Source organism: Fukomys damarensis, unplaced genomic scaffold, assembly GCF_012274545.1.
Source record: "Fukomys damarensis isolate Sample0158 unplaced genomic scaffold, DMR_v1.0_HiC HiC_scaffold_25, whole genome shotgun sequence".
Taxonomy (NCBI): domain Eukaryota; kingdom Metazoa; phylum Chordata; class Mammalia; order Rodentia; family Bathyergidae; genus Fukomys; species Fukomys damarensis.
In genome coordinates this window covers 34078254-34090931 of record NW_022900937.1, presented here as the reverse complement: position 1 = coordinate 34090931, position 12678 = coordinate 34078254, and the positions used below count along the sequence as shown (strand labels likewise).

The following is a 12678-nucleotide window of genomic DNA, read 5'->3' as shown; positions in this document are numbered from 1 at the left end:
TTTTTTGGTTTTTTGAAACAGGGTCTCACTATGTAGTTGAGACTGACCTGGAACTCACTATGTAGCCCAGGCTGGTCTTGAACTCACAGCGATCCTCCGGCCTCAGCCTCCTGCTAATAACCCTTTTCTGAACAGATGCTACTGAAGATGTAAAATGGGGCTAAACCTCTCCTGGATGGGTGCCGACAAACAAGAGGGCCCAAAGGGAGCGGCACTTTTAATAAGGATCAAAACGTATAATTGATATTGTGTAATAGGAAGAAATGGTCTAAAGGAGTAGGGAGACTGGGAGGGGGAGGGGAAAGAAAATAATATGAGAAAAGGAAAAAATGGAACCAAACTCTTTGCAAATAGGAAAGGATGGAGGGGGTAAAGAGAAGGAAGGGGAATGGGGAGAAAGTAAGAACCCAGATACATCATGTAAAGGAACAAGATCCCAGATGTACCAATAAACTTAAGGGAAAAACAAACAGAGGTAAAACTGCCACCCAGTCTCCCACAGCCCAAATCTAGCCATTGCCACCACTGCCAAAGGAAGGAAGTCCATGATCCAAAGGAACCAGAGCACTCGAGGAAGCTGTTTATTGGTGGGCTGAGCTTTGAAACTACAGACGATAGTTGAAGAGGACGCTTTGAGAAATGGGGCACACTCACAGATTGTGTGGTGATGAGAGATCCCCAAACAAAACGCTCCAGGGGCTTCAGTTTTGTGATTGACTCTTGTGTTGAAGAGGTGGATGCAAAAGTGTGTGCTCGACCACACAAAGTTGAGGGGCTGTAGTGGAACCAACGAGAGCTGCTTCTTGAGAGGGTTCAGTAAAGCCTGGTGCCCATCTAATAGTGAAGAAAATATCTGTTGGTGCTATTAGGGGAGACACAGAAGAGTATAATTTGAGAGGCTACTTTGAAAAGTATGGCAAGATTGAAACCGTAGAAATAATGGAAGACAGGCAGAGTGGGAAAAAGAGAGGATTTGCTTTTGTAACTTTTGATGATCACCACACAGCTGATAAAATTGTTGTTCAGAAATACCACTCTATTAATGGGCTTAACTGTGAAGTGGAAGTTGCCCTTTCTAAATAAGAGATGCAGTCTGCTGGATCACAAAGAGGTCATGGGGGAAGAATCTGGTGACTTCATGGGTTGTGGAGGAAATTTTGGAGGTGGTGGAGGGAATTTTGGCCATGGTGGAAACTTCGGTGGAAGAGGAGGCTATGGTGGTGGATGGGGTGGCAGCAGAGGGAGTGATGGAGGAGGTGATGGTGGATGTAATAGATTGGGAGGTGATGGTGGAAACTACGGCCATGGTCCTGGTTACAGAAGAGGAGGAGGAGGCTATGGTGGTGGTGGACCAGGATATGGAAACCAAGGTGATATGTATGGTGCTGGAGGAGGATATGATGGTGACAATGAAGGGGGAAATTTTGGTGCTGGAAACTATAATGACTTTGGAAATTACAGTGGTCAACAGCAATCAAATTATGGACACATGAAGTGGGGCAGTTTGGTGGAAGATCTTGTAGTTATGGTGGCGGTTATGGATCTGGTGGTAGAAGTGGTGGATATGGTAGCAGAAGGTTTTAAAAACTAACAGAAAAGGCCTACGGTTCTTAGCAGGAGAGCGAGGAGTCATCAGGAAAGCTTCAGGTTACTTTGACACAGTCATTCCAAATGCATTAGCAGAACTGTAAAATCCTACCACAGAAGGAATGATGATCCATAGCCAGAAAAGGTACTGCAGCTTAAACAGGAAACCCTGCTGGTTCAGGACTGTCAGAGCCACAGTTTGCAAAAAGTGCAGCTATGGATCAATACAATGTAGTATCAATCAGACTTACATTCCTGCGGTCTTTTATCTGTTGTAGCTTTGTCTTTGGCTTTTTCTTTTCCTGACATTGGGAATATTTGCCCTGTAAATTGTAGTAGTGGTGCCAGAAGTAAAAACTGACAGAATTTTTAACTTTTCCCCAAAAATTGCTAAAATCAAATAAAGTCTTATTAATCAATTAGAAGTTGAGCATACTATGTGAAGCAACTAAAAATATTTTAGAATATTTTTACTTGGATGTGATTGAGAAAATGAGAAGTTACCAAATCACTTCTTTATATATGCCTAAAATGAATCTCCATTTCTTATTTGCAGACCAGATGATAAATTATTTTCAACCGTGCTTTCAACACGCTAAATCCAACAAGCTAAAACAAAATGCATAAACCTGACAGGGAGATCATGGGGCTTACTTTTCTGTCACCAACCTGGTGGCTTCAGGACTTGGCTGTCACTGCTCTGAAACTTTTTTGTTTGTTTCTTTGTTTTCTTCTGACTCTGAGGACTCTAATCATTACTTTTTGGAAACACTTTGCCAAGTCCCTCTCTCTATTTATGTGGCCATGTGGGTTTTCTTAACCTCAGCTTTGGGATAAGCATGGTACTCAGGCCTAGAAAGTCATAAGGGTTCAGATGCTTGTTCACAGTTCACTAAGCCCATAGTCCAATCCCAAGGAGACACGTGTGGCATATTAAAATTTAGATCTAAAATGCCTCCCAAAAGCCCTATGTATTTGGAAGGTGATTGGATCACAGAGCACCGCAATGCTCTTAGGAAGTGGGGACCTGGTTGGAGCTGGTCACTGGAGTGTGACCAGGAAGGAAGTATTCTTCTCCTCCCTTCTGTCTCTCCTCCCTGGCTTCCATGGGAGAAGCTGTTTTCCTCTACCATGTCTTTCTGCCTTGGAGCAGCCAACCACAGACTGAACCTTCAGAAAATGATGAGCCAAGTTAAATCTTTGCTCCTTTATGTTGTGCGTGTCAGGTATTTTGTCTTGAAGATGAGAAAATGGCCAACACAAGGAGGGAGAAACAGGAACTCCAATTCCCTCTGGGTTAGGGCCTGGGTGCATGAAGATATCACGCTTCTGACAGGCATCTTGCTGCCCCAAAACCCTAACAATGGAGGCACCACTGAGGAAACTTGAACAGTACAGAATCAGATGATCCTTACTGGACCCTGGGTTAGGTCATCTCTAGATCCGTGCATTTCACATAATGAGCCAACACAGTTCCTATTTGTGTTTCCTACTATCTGTCTCTTATTTTACTCATATTTTGAGTTTACCATAAAAGTCACATGATATTTAAGCCTGTGTATCTGAGTTATTTCACTTATTATTGTCTCAAGATGCATCCATTTTTGTAACAAAAGAGGACCAAGAGCTGGAGGGGGGTTGTAAAAAGAATTAAAATGTGTTACGTACAAGCACCAACTCCCTACAATGCAAACGACCATTATGTACTGCAAGCGAGGACTAGTAAAAATTCAATTATGTTTTTAATCAGGCTACTGTGTCCTCATTTGCCCCAGCACCAGATCACCTTGCCTCTCCCATGCAAGTCAGTTCATTCTTGAACAAGGAGCACCCAGTCCTCAGGACTGTGTGCACCTGCAGAGTCTCCTGGAAGCTCCCGAAGCAGATGTTTGCCAGGAGGCAAGGGCTTTATCCAGCAGCTTTCCAAAGGGAGCATCCTAGTGGTTATCAGAGGAAGACTTTATTTTTTAAAGCTAGAAAGAAACATTCTGACTGCTGATAATATATATTAAAATTTAAAATAGCTAGAAAAACAGTTACTTAGCCTACTACGAGCACAGTGCAGAGCCTGTGATCTTTATCTTAACTTATGAGAACAGCCCACTACGTTTTTGTTGTATTAGATTTTTTAAAAGAATCAATTTCCCAGCATGAGCCTGAGCTTCTTTGCAGACGTCTAGTTAAAATGTTTATCTTAAAGTAACAAGTTATCAAATAATTGTATATTGCTGATTATAGAAATGATGCTTATTTTGATGGACTCAAAAGTAATTCCAACACACCATATTAGAATTTATATCGCAGATAAAATACATCTATTTATCCCAAGTGGCATAGATATGGGCTACAGCAGTGTTTTCAAAGTCATGAAAATGAAGTAATAGCGAGTCACGTGAGGAATGTAAAAGCTGACAGCCACAGAGGGCCTGGCATGCAATTTTCTCTTCGTTTTGCAGCAAGGAAACGTTGATTATTTGCATTCTGGGCCTACCTGGGTCCAATATCTCTGTGGGTTTTGTGGATTGTGGTGAAATTGGGTGTGAGTCCCTGAATGAGTGTCATCAGCTAAATTCAACTTGGGTCTATATAAGAAAGAACCAACAAAATACACACATGAAGAAACAACAAGAAGATTATCTGAAGGCTTACGATCATTTTTCTCTGTTAAAACCAATATTATATAACAACGTTTTGTCAAGTGAAAATAGCTACATAGCACACGGCATTATTATAATTCAATATATAACGGAAGTGGAGAATAAAACAAGCAGAGAGCTGGGCGTCATTTGCGGGAACGCCTCAGGCACCGTCAACTCTTTCCCCAAAGCTCAGTCTTCCCTGCAAAAGATGCCCTTCCTGCGGCTTCCGGTGCAAACCTGCAACTTCCCCCAGGCCCCTGAGGGACCAGCAGGAGGTGCTGGGTAAGGCCCGTGGCTGCCACTCCCCACACTGTCCCACAGGGCAATCCCGAGCCCAGCGGAACCCACCCTCCGCCAATCTTGCACCGGGGCTAGTGGACCGCACCGTTCCTTCTCCAGCACTGGCGTCTTCACTATCTCGAAGTGGCGGGAAGCTCGTTCAAACCCGTTCAAATGAAGAGCAATTGCTGTGTGTATTGGGAAAGGGAGGATGCAAGTGGTATGCAGGGCCAGAAGGTAAAAGCAGTGCTTCTGGGCCAGAGAACCCAAGAAATACCACAGCAGCTGAGAGAAAAGGTACTAGGAGATGCAAGATGGTGATTCACACTCTGAGTGGCGGTGGATGGCTCCCTGTTTATTTCAGGTCAACAGGTATTTACAACATGCTTGCTTCCACAAAGCAGAAACATCTAAGGATGTTTCTTAGGTTCTGTCCTGATAAAAAGGGGCAAAATAATAAGCTATAAGTTCTGTAGCATTAAGCCACAGAATATTTCTCATACACAAAAAGAAAGAAATTTAATGCCGTCAATCACTCTTGGAGAATTCAGTAGTTTCCAGGTCATAAAAATGATGGAATATATCACTTTTTCTGCTTCCTGTAGCAAGCCGCCCTCTCCTTTCCCAGCGAGGAGTTAGCCCGTGTCGCACACTGAGCAATTGAAATAACTGACTTGCACCAACACAGCCTGATTACACCAGTTAACCCTTGTGCTGAGGATCACTCATTATGAGCCAGGGGGCAAAGAGGTCCCCAGCAGGCTGACATCTGGCTTCAGGAAAAATAACAAACCCTGAAGAAGAAAAAAAAAAAAAACAGTGATTGTCAAATACTCTTGAAATGTGAGTGCCTTGGTGTCAGCTGCTTTACACAGTAAGTGTCATGTTCTTCCATGAAAAACTGACTTGTGTTTTTACAAGGCCTGGAAAGCAGCTAAGAATCAACCATCCTGAAGAAGAAGAGTGATGGACCCAAAGACAGCCAGTGGAGGAGTCGATTAGAAGTGGTGCCGCTTATTACTGTCATGGGCATCTGGCAAAAGCAGCTTCTAAATCTGAGGTGGGCGCTGGGGAACGTGCTCTGATGCTCGGGCTCTGTGAGGGCGCGAGCTGCCACCAGTAGCCGAGCTCTGGATGTAGGAAAACGGGGTGTTGGGGGGGTGGAATGTGTTTCTGCCTTCTTAGAAGGCCTTGCCCTCACCCTTGTTTCCACCTGTGTCCCTACACAGGCCACCTACTTCCTGGCTTGCCCCTGGAAGGAGAAGATCTCAGATGCCTGGAACCAAGGACATTCAGAGTATCTTTTCCCTGTTTCACATGTTATTCCTTTCCCAGACCTGCACAAGATTCCCATCAGTGCCATCTGTGAACTGAAATTGCTTTGATGGCCCTTTCCTTGCTGGCCATCTGCACAAATGTCCAAGTGATGGCCACACTATCTTGGTATCTGGAAGCCAGTGTGAATAACACTCTCCCGACATCTGTCCCAGAGACACAGCATTAAGATTCCTCTCTAAAGTTGGTACATATTTCTATGTTTTTTCAAACATATCTCTTATTGTATGTTGGTCTGTGTGTGCATAAAAATCACAAAAGCTTTAAAAGAACAATGTGTAAAACTTCAGATTGGGTGTAAACTGGAAGAACAGTGACGATATTATATTAGGAATCATGTCTTAAGATTCTACAAGCAGAATCCTGCCTTTTTGCATAAGTTAGCATTTTAATTGTTCATGTTAAATTTGTCATGTTTTGGATTCAATTTGCCTTTGTTTTTCATCTTGTTTTGCACAGAGTTCAAGGTGATTTATAGTGGCCTCGGGTCAGACAATAACACTCAGGCAAGCTTGTGTTCATCTTAAGCCATTCGAACTGAAATGTCCGTGGGTTTTTAATAAGCAAAGTGACTTGCATAGAATTCCAGGTAAGGGACAGTACGAGACATGTGGATTGTTACTGAAACACTTAAGAGTTTTACCACTGCAGCTGCTGCTTCAAGCCAATGCTTTGGTCTGCTCCCTGCCATCAGCAAAGACACAGGAACTGGATGAAAAGGAGATGAGCCCAGTGGTGACACTGGATTCTGCCATCTGCAAGTCCTTCTGTCATAAGGCTGTAGGACCCTGCTGTGACTTCAGTGCTGTCCCCTGGGGTTCATATTGGGGCTTGAAACATGAGACAGTAGTGACAGACGGGGTGAGCCTTGAGAAGGTGGAGCCCAGTGGGCAGTGCTGGGACATAAGGCGCCACCCTCGCAGGGATGGAGCCCCATCTGGTGGCACTGGGTTAGGTCTCAGGGGCCTGGACTAGTCACCACGAGAGCGACTTGGTATAAGGCAAGGTTGCTCCACTGTATGAGGCATTCCCCCATATGTGGCTGCCCAGTCTGGAATGCCACAGCACCCAGATTTGTGAGCTAAGGAAATCTCTCTTCTTTATAACTTACTCAGCCTTGGGCATTTTACAGCAACTGAAAACAGACAGAGACAGACCTACAGACAGGATCTGGGGGCTGGGCTTCCCAGTAGAGGAGCATTTTCAATGGTAAACACAGTGGCCACACCTCCCACTCTCTGAAAGCAAGCTGTTGTCCACTGAGCCCTCAAGACCAGGTGAAAGGGCCAGGGATTTAGCTCAGTGGTTCCGCCACCTGCCTCGCAAGCACAAGGTCCCAAGTTTGATCCCCAGTAACACCAAAAAAAAAAAAAATGCTAGGTGAAAGTACATCTCCCTTAATACTACTCAGACCTTTCCTGTGCAAAGTCTGAGAGGCATTGTGTTAAAGTACCCACCTGCCTTGCAGGCAGATCAGGTTACACATGAGAAAACTGAAAAGAATAAATGTACACCTATTACTGTTTATTCATATTATTATCATTATTATTGTTGTTATAGCCTTAATAAATGAGTTTATATTAAACAAGCATCACCTAAAGACTGAAATTAATACAGTATAGATTTCAGCTCATCTATCGGCATAGAAGTTACATTTATTGTTTTAAAATTCACACAGTAAGCAATCATCTGGGCCTAAGTCATTCTGAAAATTATGGAACCTGAATGTGGCATGTAGTAATTATGATAAACCTGACAGATTGTACCCAGAAGGAAGCTGTATTGAAGACTTGAAGCAGTGTGAAATGTACCACCACTTCTCTCACCTATAGTAGAGTTCTTAGCTGGTAAAAGTGGAAAGTCTAAAAGCATGTCTAATATAATAAGAAGAATGATCATGGTGGATTGCTATCAGCTGAGGTCCAGGCACTGCCATTTCTATTTTAGGATTTGAGTCCTAAACAGTAATATAACCACAGAATTCATTTAAAGGAAAATGAACTAAGAGCTTTAACAAAAATACCTAACTAGCCAAAGGTATTAGAGCCCAGGAACCTGGCTATATGCTGTGTAATGTATGTAATCATTCTAAACCCTACCGCGTATACCTAAGGCACTTTTGTTACTATGAGAAAATAGAAAAGTAATCCATATGATCACAAGACCAAAAGAAACCATGCAGATCCAGCTACTGCATATCTTCTCGGCAACACTCACCACAGACTGCTTGAGTAACTCCAGAGAGAGAATGGGTCCCCACTGACAGCATTTTTGTTTCCACATAGCTCTGAGATTTCCAAGGAAAGCCATCCAATTTAGACCTGTCTTCTTCTAGCACCTGCTAATCACTTGCAATCTCATTTATTTTGCTAGTTATTTTTTGCTAGAGGATTTTTCCACATCTCACTATTAAAAGTGGCCTGGAATGCCTGCCTCTGGCCAGATGTTGGAAGTCAAGGCAGGCAAATGTTTTTCCTGATTAAGAAAAAAAGGCAAATGATGTGTTTTAAAAGATAAGCACTTAGAGGTCTATGAGAACTATGAGAATCTGATGGATTAAAATACCTTGTGAGAGACCCATGCAGAAACAAACTTGCAGAAATCAGCTATTTTCCCCTAGAAGGCATTCCCCAATCCTGAGCAGCCCTGAAAATTTCGATTTGGCCCAGACAGAAGGCTGTTTCTAGGGCAAAGAGAAATGAGCAAGGAGTTTAACAAGCAAGCAGTTCTAGAAGAACAAATCAGACAGCCTTGACTCTTGGTGGTTCTCACTGGACGCTATTTACTGATTCCTGCACCACCTGCATGGTGCTAATGAGCTGGGCTGTTTCTGAAACTTATGTGGCGTCTCCTCCTTGCCCGCAGCTCTTTGGATCCTAACAAGTTCCAAAGGGGAAAGTTTTGGGTATAAAACACTCAAGAGGCAGAGCCCCAGAGGCAACACTGACCTAACATGGAAAAGTAATAACAAAAAGGAATGGGGACACCCACTGTGTGGGTATAGAGGGTGACAGCCATTGGCTCCTGGCAATGGCCTTTTGTGAAAAACCAGAAACCAAACAAGAATGTAGAATCCCTTGGAAACTAGATCTTCCTACTAGACATTTGTGTATCTCCAAGTTTTTAGTGCTGAAAGAACAAAGACTGGCCAGGCTATCAACTGAAAGCCCAGAGCATCATACATTAGAAGCAGAGAAACACAAAGAGTCTGTGTTCAAAAAACTAAAATCGAACATTGACCGGCTCCTTCCTGGACTTGAGATAATCTGTGCCTATGATGACATCAGCCAACAATATGGTGGGAGATAACCATCACCAGTATCTTCAGGTCTTTAATGCATTGTCCTTATTTAATATAACAAGAAAGGACTATCATACAGAGAGGCAAGACTCAGATAAATAAAAAATGGGATAACAGACTAAAATTAAGAGGAGCAGCCTCAACATGACCAAATGCTGGAGTTAATAGAAAAGAATAAAAATAACTGTGTTGGCTACAGAAAGATAAATACAAAAGAGCTCCTATATATGTGTGATCTGAAGAAATTTGTCTTACAGAAGTAGGGGGAAGATGGTTACCAAAGCCTGGAGAGGGGAGGGGCTAAGGACAGATTGGTTAACTGGACACAAAGTTAGACAGGAGAAACAAGTTCTGTGTTCCATTGTACCACACAGTTAATTACACTTAAAATAGCACACTGAATATTTCAAAGAGCTAGAAGATTTTGAATGTTCTCAATACAAAGAAATGCTAAAGGTGTAAGATAATAACATGCTAAATATCCTAAGTTGATCATTACACAATGTATACTTGTTTTTGAAACATCAATTGCACCCCATAAATATGTGTAATTCTTATGTGTCTACTGAAATCACAATTTTGGTAAAGCTCAAAAATCTCTGAATAAGACTTTTAAAATAATGCAAAAGATGGACCAAAGGTATAATAGAAAATTGCTGCCACATGGTTACACTCCATATAAAGAACATGTAAATGTAAACCTAAGAAAATAAAAATCCAAAAAAGTATCTGAAATTTAAACTCAGTGAATAAATAACACAGCAGGAGAAAAAATTGTGACCTGCAAGTCAGGAAAGTAGGAATCATCAAGCTGAATAATAAAATAAATTACAAAAGAAAAAATCAGACATAGAGATTGTACTATAAAGTGGGAGATGTTCGAGTACAATTGGAGGCAGAAAGAAAGGGAGGATAAGCCAAAAGAGTGGTCAGTCAAGATGAAGGCCACGTTGAAAGGCAGTGAAATAAATGGAGCAAGGATCACTGGGCAAAAATAAAGAGAAACAATCTTCATCACATCATAATAAAGCTGTCAAAAGAACAAAAGCAATGTCTTAAACCATCAAGAGGGGAAATGTGCCATGTGTTCAAAAGAGCAACGATGAAATCACAGCTCAGCCTTCAAGAGGAAGAGAAATCAGCAGCATCAAGACAAGGGAATGACACAAAGCACTGAAACTCCTGAAATAAAGTTGCCCTATATGTGCAGGTTTGTGTGCGGGCACGTATTTTTATTTCTCTTGAGTAATGACCTAGAAACAGAATTTTTTGGTTAAATGATGTGCTCGGGTAACTTTATAAGAAATTGCCAAGCTACACATTTTCATATTCACTGACTCAGCAATTCTAATAGAAACCCAAAAAACATGCACCAGAATTGTCTCAGCCTCACAGTTTTGAATAACTCCATACTGGAAATCCTCCACTGCTAAACAATAGCAGAGTAGAAAAATAAATGGATTGTTTGCCTAATGAAATATTACATAGCAATGAAAATAAATGGTCTATGACTATATTCAACAATATGGATAAATATCACCAGCATAGTGTTCAGTGATAAAAGCCAAATACAGAAAGTACAAAGTGTTTGGCTCCAATCATACAACAATAGGAAGCAGGAAGAGTAACAAACGCTCTCAGAAGCCAGGAGGAGGGCAGAGATGGGCAAGGGGTAGAGCTTTTACTCATCTGGTTGGAACCTTAAAATTGATGGCCCAGGACCCAAGACATAAAATTGCAAAAGGAGTAGGGTAAGCAAAAAGAAGAGGGAGGAGGTCTTCCAGACCAGGAGAAAATGGCACAGACAGCAGGAAGAAAGGGGAATAAGAGCAGAGTGACCTTGAGTAGGAAAAGGACCTTCAAGGCTGCAGAGAGACGGGCCAGGTGTAAGCTCATCAAGCTGATGACAGACAGGGCTTTAATGCCTTCACCTCAGTCCATAGGTGCAGCTGCCCAAAGGCTGCAGCAGTGTGGAGGAGTGCACACATGCTTAACTGGAAAGTCTCCTCCAGGGCCTTGCGTGATCGGCAGAGACAGGATTGGATGCTTTAGTGGACGACCTTATTCCACCAGAGTACAACTTCTTCATTCCATGCACTCTAACTTTTGTTGTTATCTATCTCACAGCATAATATCGGAGTATCATAACACACAATAAATACTTACATAATGCTTGATTGAACTCAAGGCAGACATTTTTCTTCTGAAAAGCACACTGATTGTTACATGAGCTGATTCTATCCTTTGGCTAATGCTCTTTTCTCTCACCACCTCTCTATAAACCAGCCTCATTGGAGAATTTTTGACACACTCTTCAAATTCCAAGAAAAATATGGCTCTGTGTTCTTTGATCCCCATATTCATGCTTTGCATTCTCTTCCTTCATGCAGCACCTGCTGTGCTGTGCTGTGGTTTATCCTTCTTATCAATTCATACTGCCCGCATCTTGGTAACTAACGATGTTTCACAGATCTCCGTCTCATGCCTGCCAAAGTGTCTGGGCAGAACAGAGCCCAAGAGACATTTCTGGAAAGCGGTGTTCTGATCTCTGTTCCAATGCTGGCAACACACACACATATCACTGAACTCTAAGCAAGCATTCTCGATTAAATACCCAGAGACACCATTAGACTAATTTTTGCTCTTCCAGTTAGACATTCGAGTAATAGATCTGTTATATCCTCTGGTCATCATCTCATAAACCTACAGCCATGCATGGAAAAATAATTAGAAATGAACAGTAACAATTGGAGATGATCCTGCTGTTTCAGCCCAGTCATTTGGCCCTACAGGCAGCTCGGAAAGGGCTCATTTCTGGTGACTTTGCTGTCTAGTATTTTCTGTAAGCATTTGTTATTCCCACGTGATTAGGCAAAGAAGCATCCACATAGAATCTGCTGATTTAGGGGAATTTCAAAGAAAACACGTGGAGAATATTCACTAGTTACACTTATACCCAAGATTATCATTATCATCTTCAGCAGGAGAGAGGAGTTTTTACCAGTTAGCACCCAGGTGGTGAAAAAATATTTGTGGCTTTTATTAATGACCTTAACACCACTTTGCCTACTGAGTACTTACTGAAGAAATGGATCTGCATCTTTTTTTAAAAAATGACTTCTTTAAAGAGAAGATCATGAGCTTAAAAATGCTATTGCAAAAGTGCTTCAGACTTAAAATTAGGAAATGTATTTTATCCTCCAAAGCATACAGGAAGTCACTTAAGAAAGCAAGTGATTCACTAAAGAATGGAAAGTAGAGAGACTTTAACTTAATTATTCCCATAATTAGCCATCCTGTTTCTGTAGAGTTGCAACTCTCTTCTACATGTTAATAAATTATTCCTCTTGTCATAGCAATTACAAGAGATGTATTTCTATACTTCTCAGCTAATTATGAGAACTGAACTCTAAATTTCAAAGTTATCTAATTCTTTAGTTGTCTGTAAAAGTTTTCAAACTTTCTTGTTGCAGGTATGCTTTTTTAAAATCTCATCAAATTTCAGCTGGCACTTAATTAGCTCACAGACTACTTCTT

General features: G+C 41.8%; 1 pseudogene; it reads left to right on the top strand.

The window, feature by feature from the left end:
- LOC104865554 overlaps window positions 1-1587 on the top strand; it is a 124034-nt pseudogene extending 122447 nt beyond the window's left edge.
- The last annotated feature ends 11091 nt before the right edge of the window (window positions 1588-12678 follow it).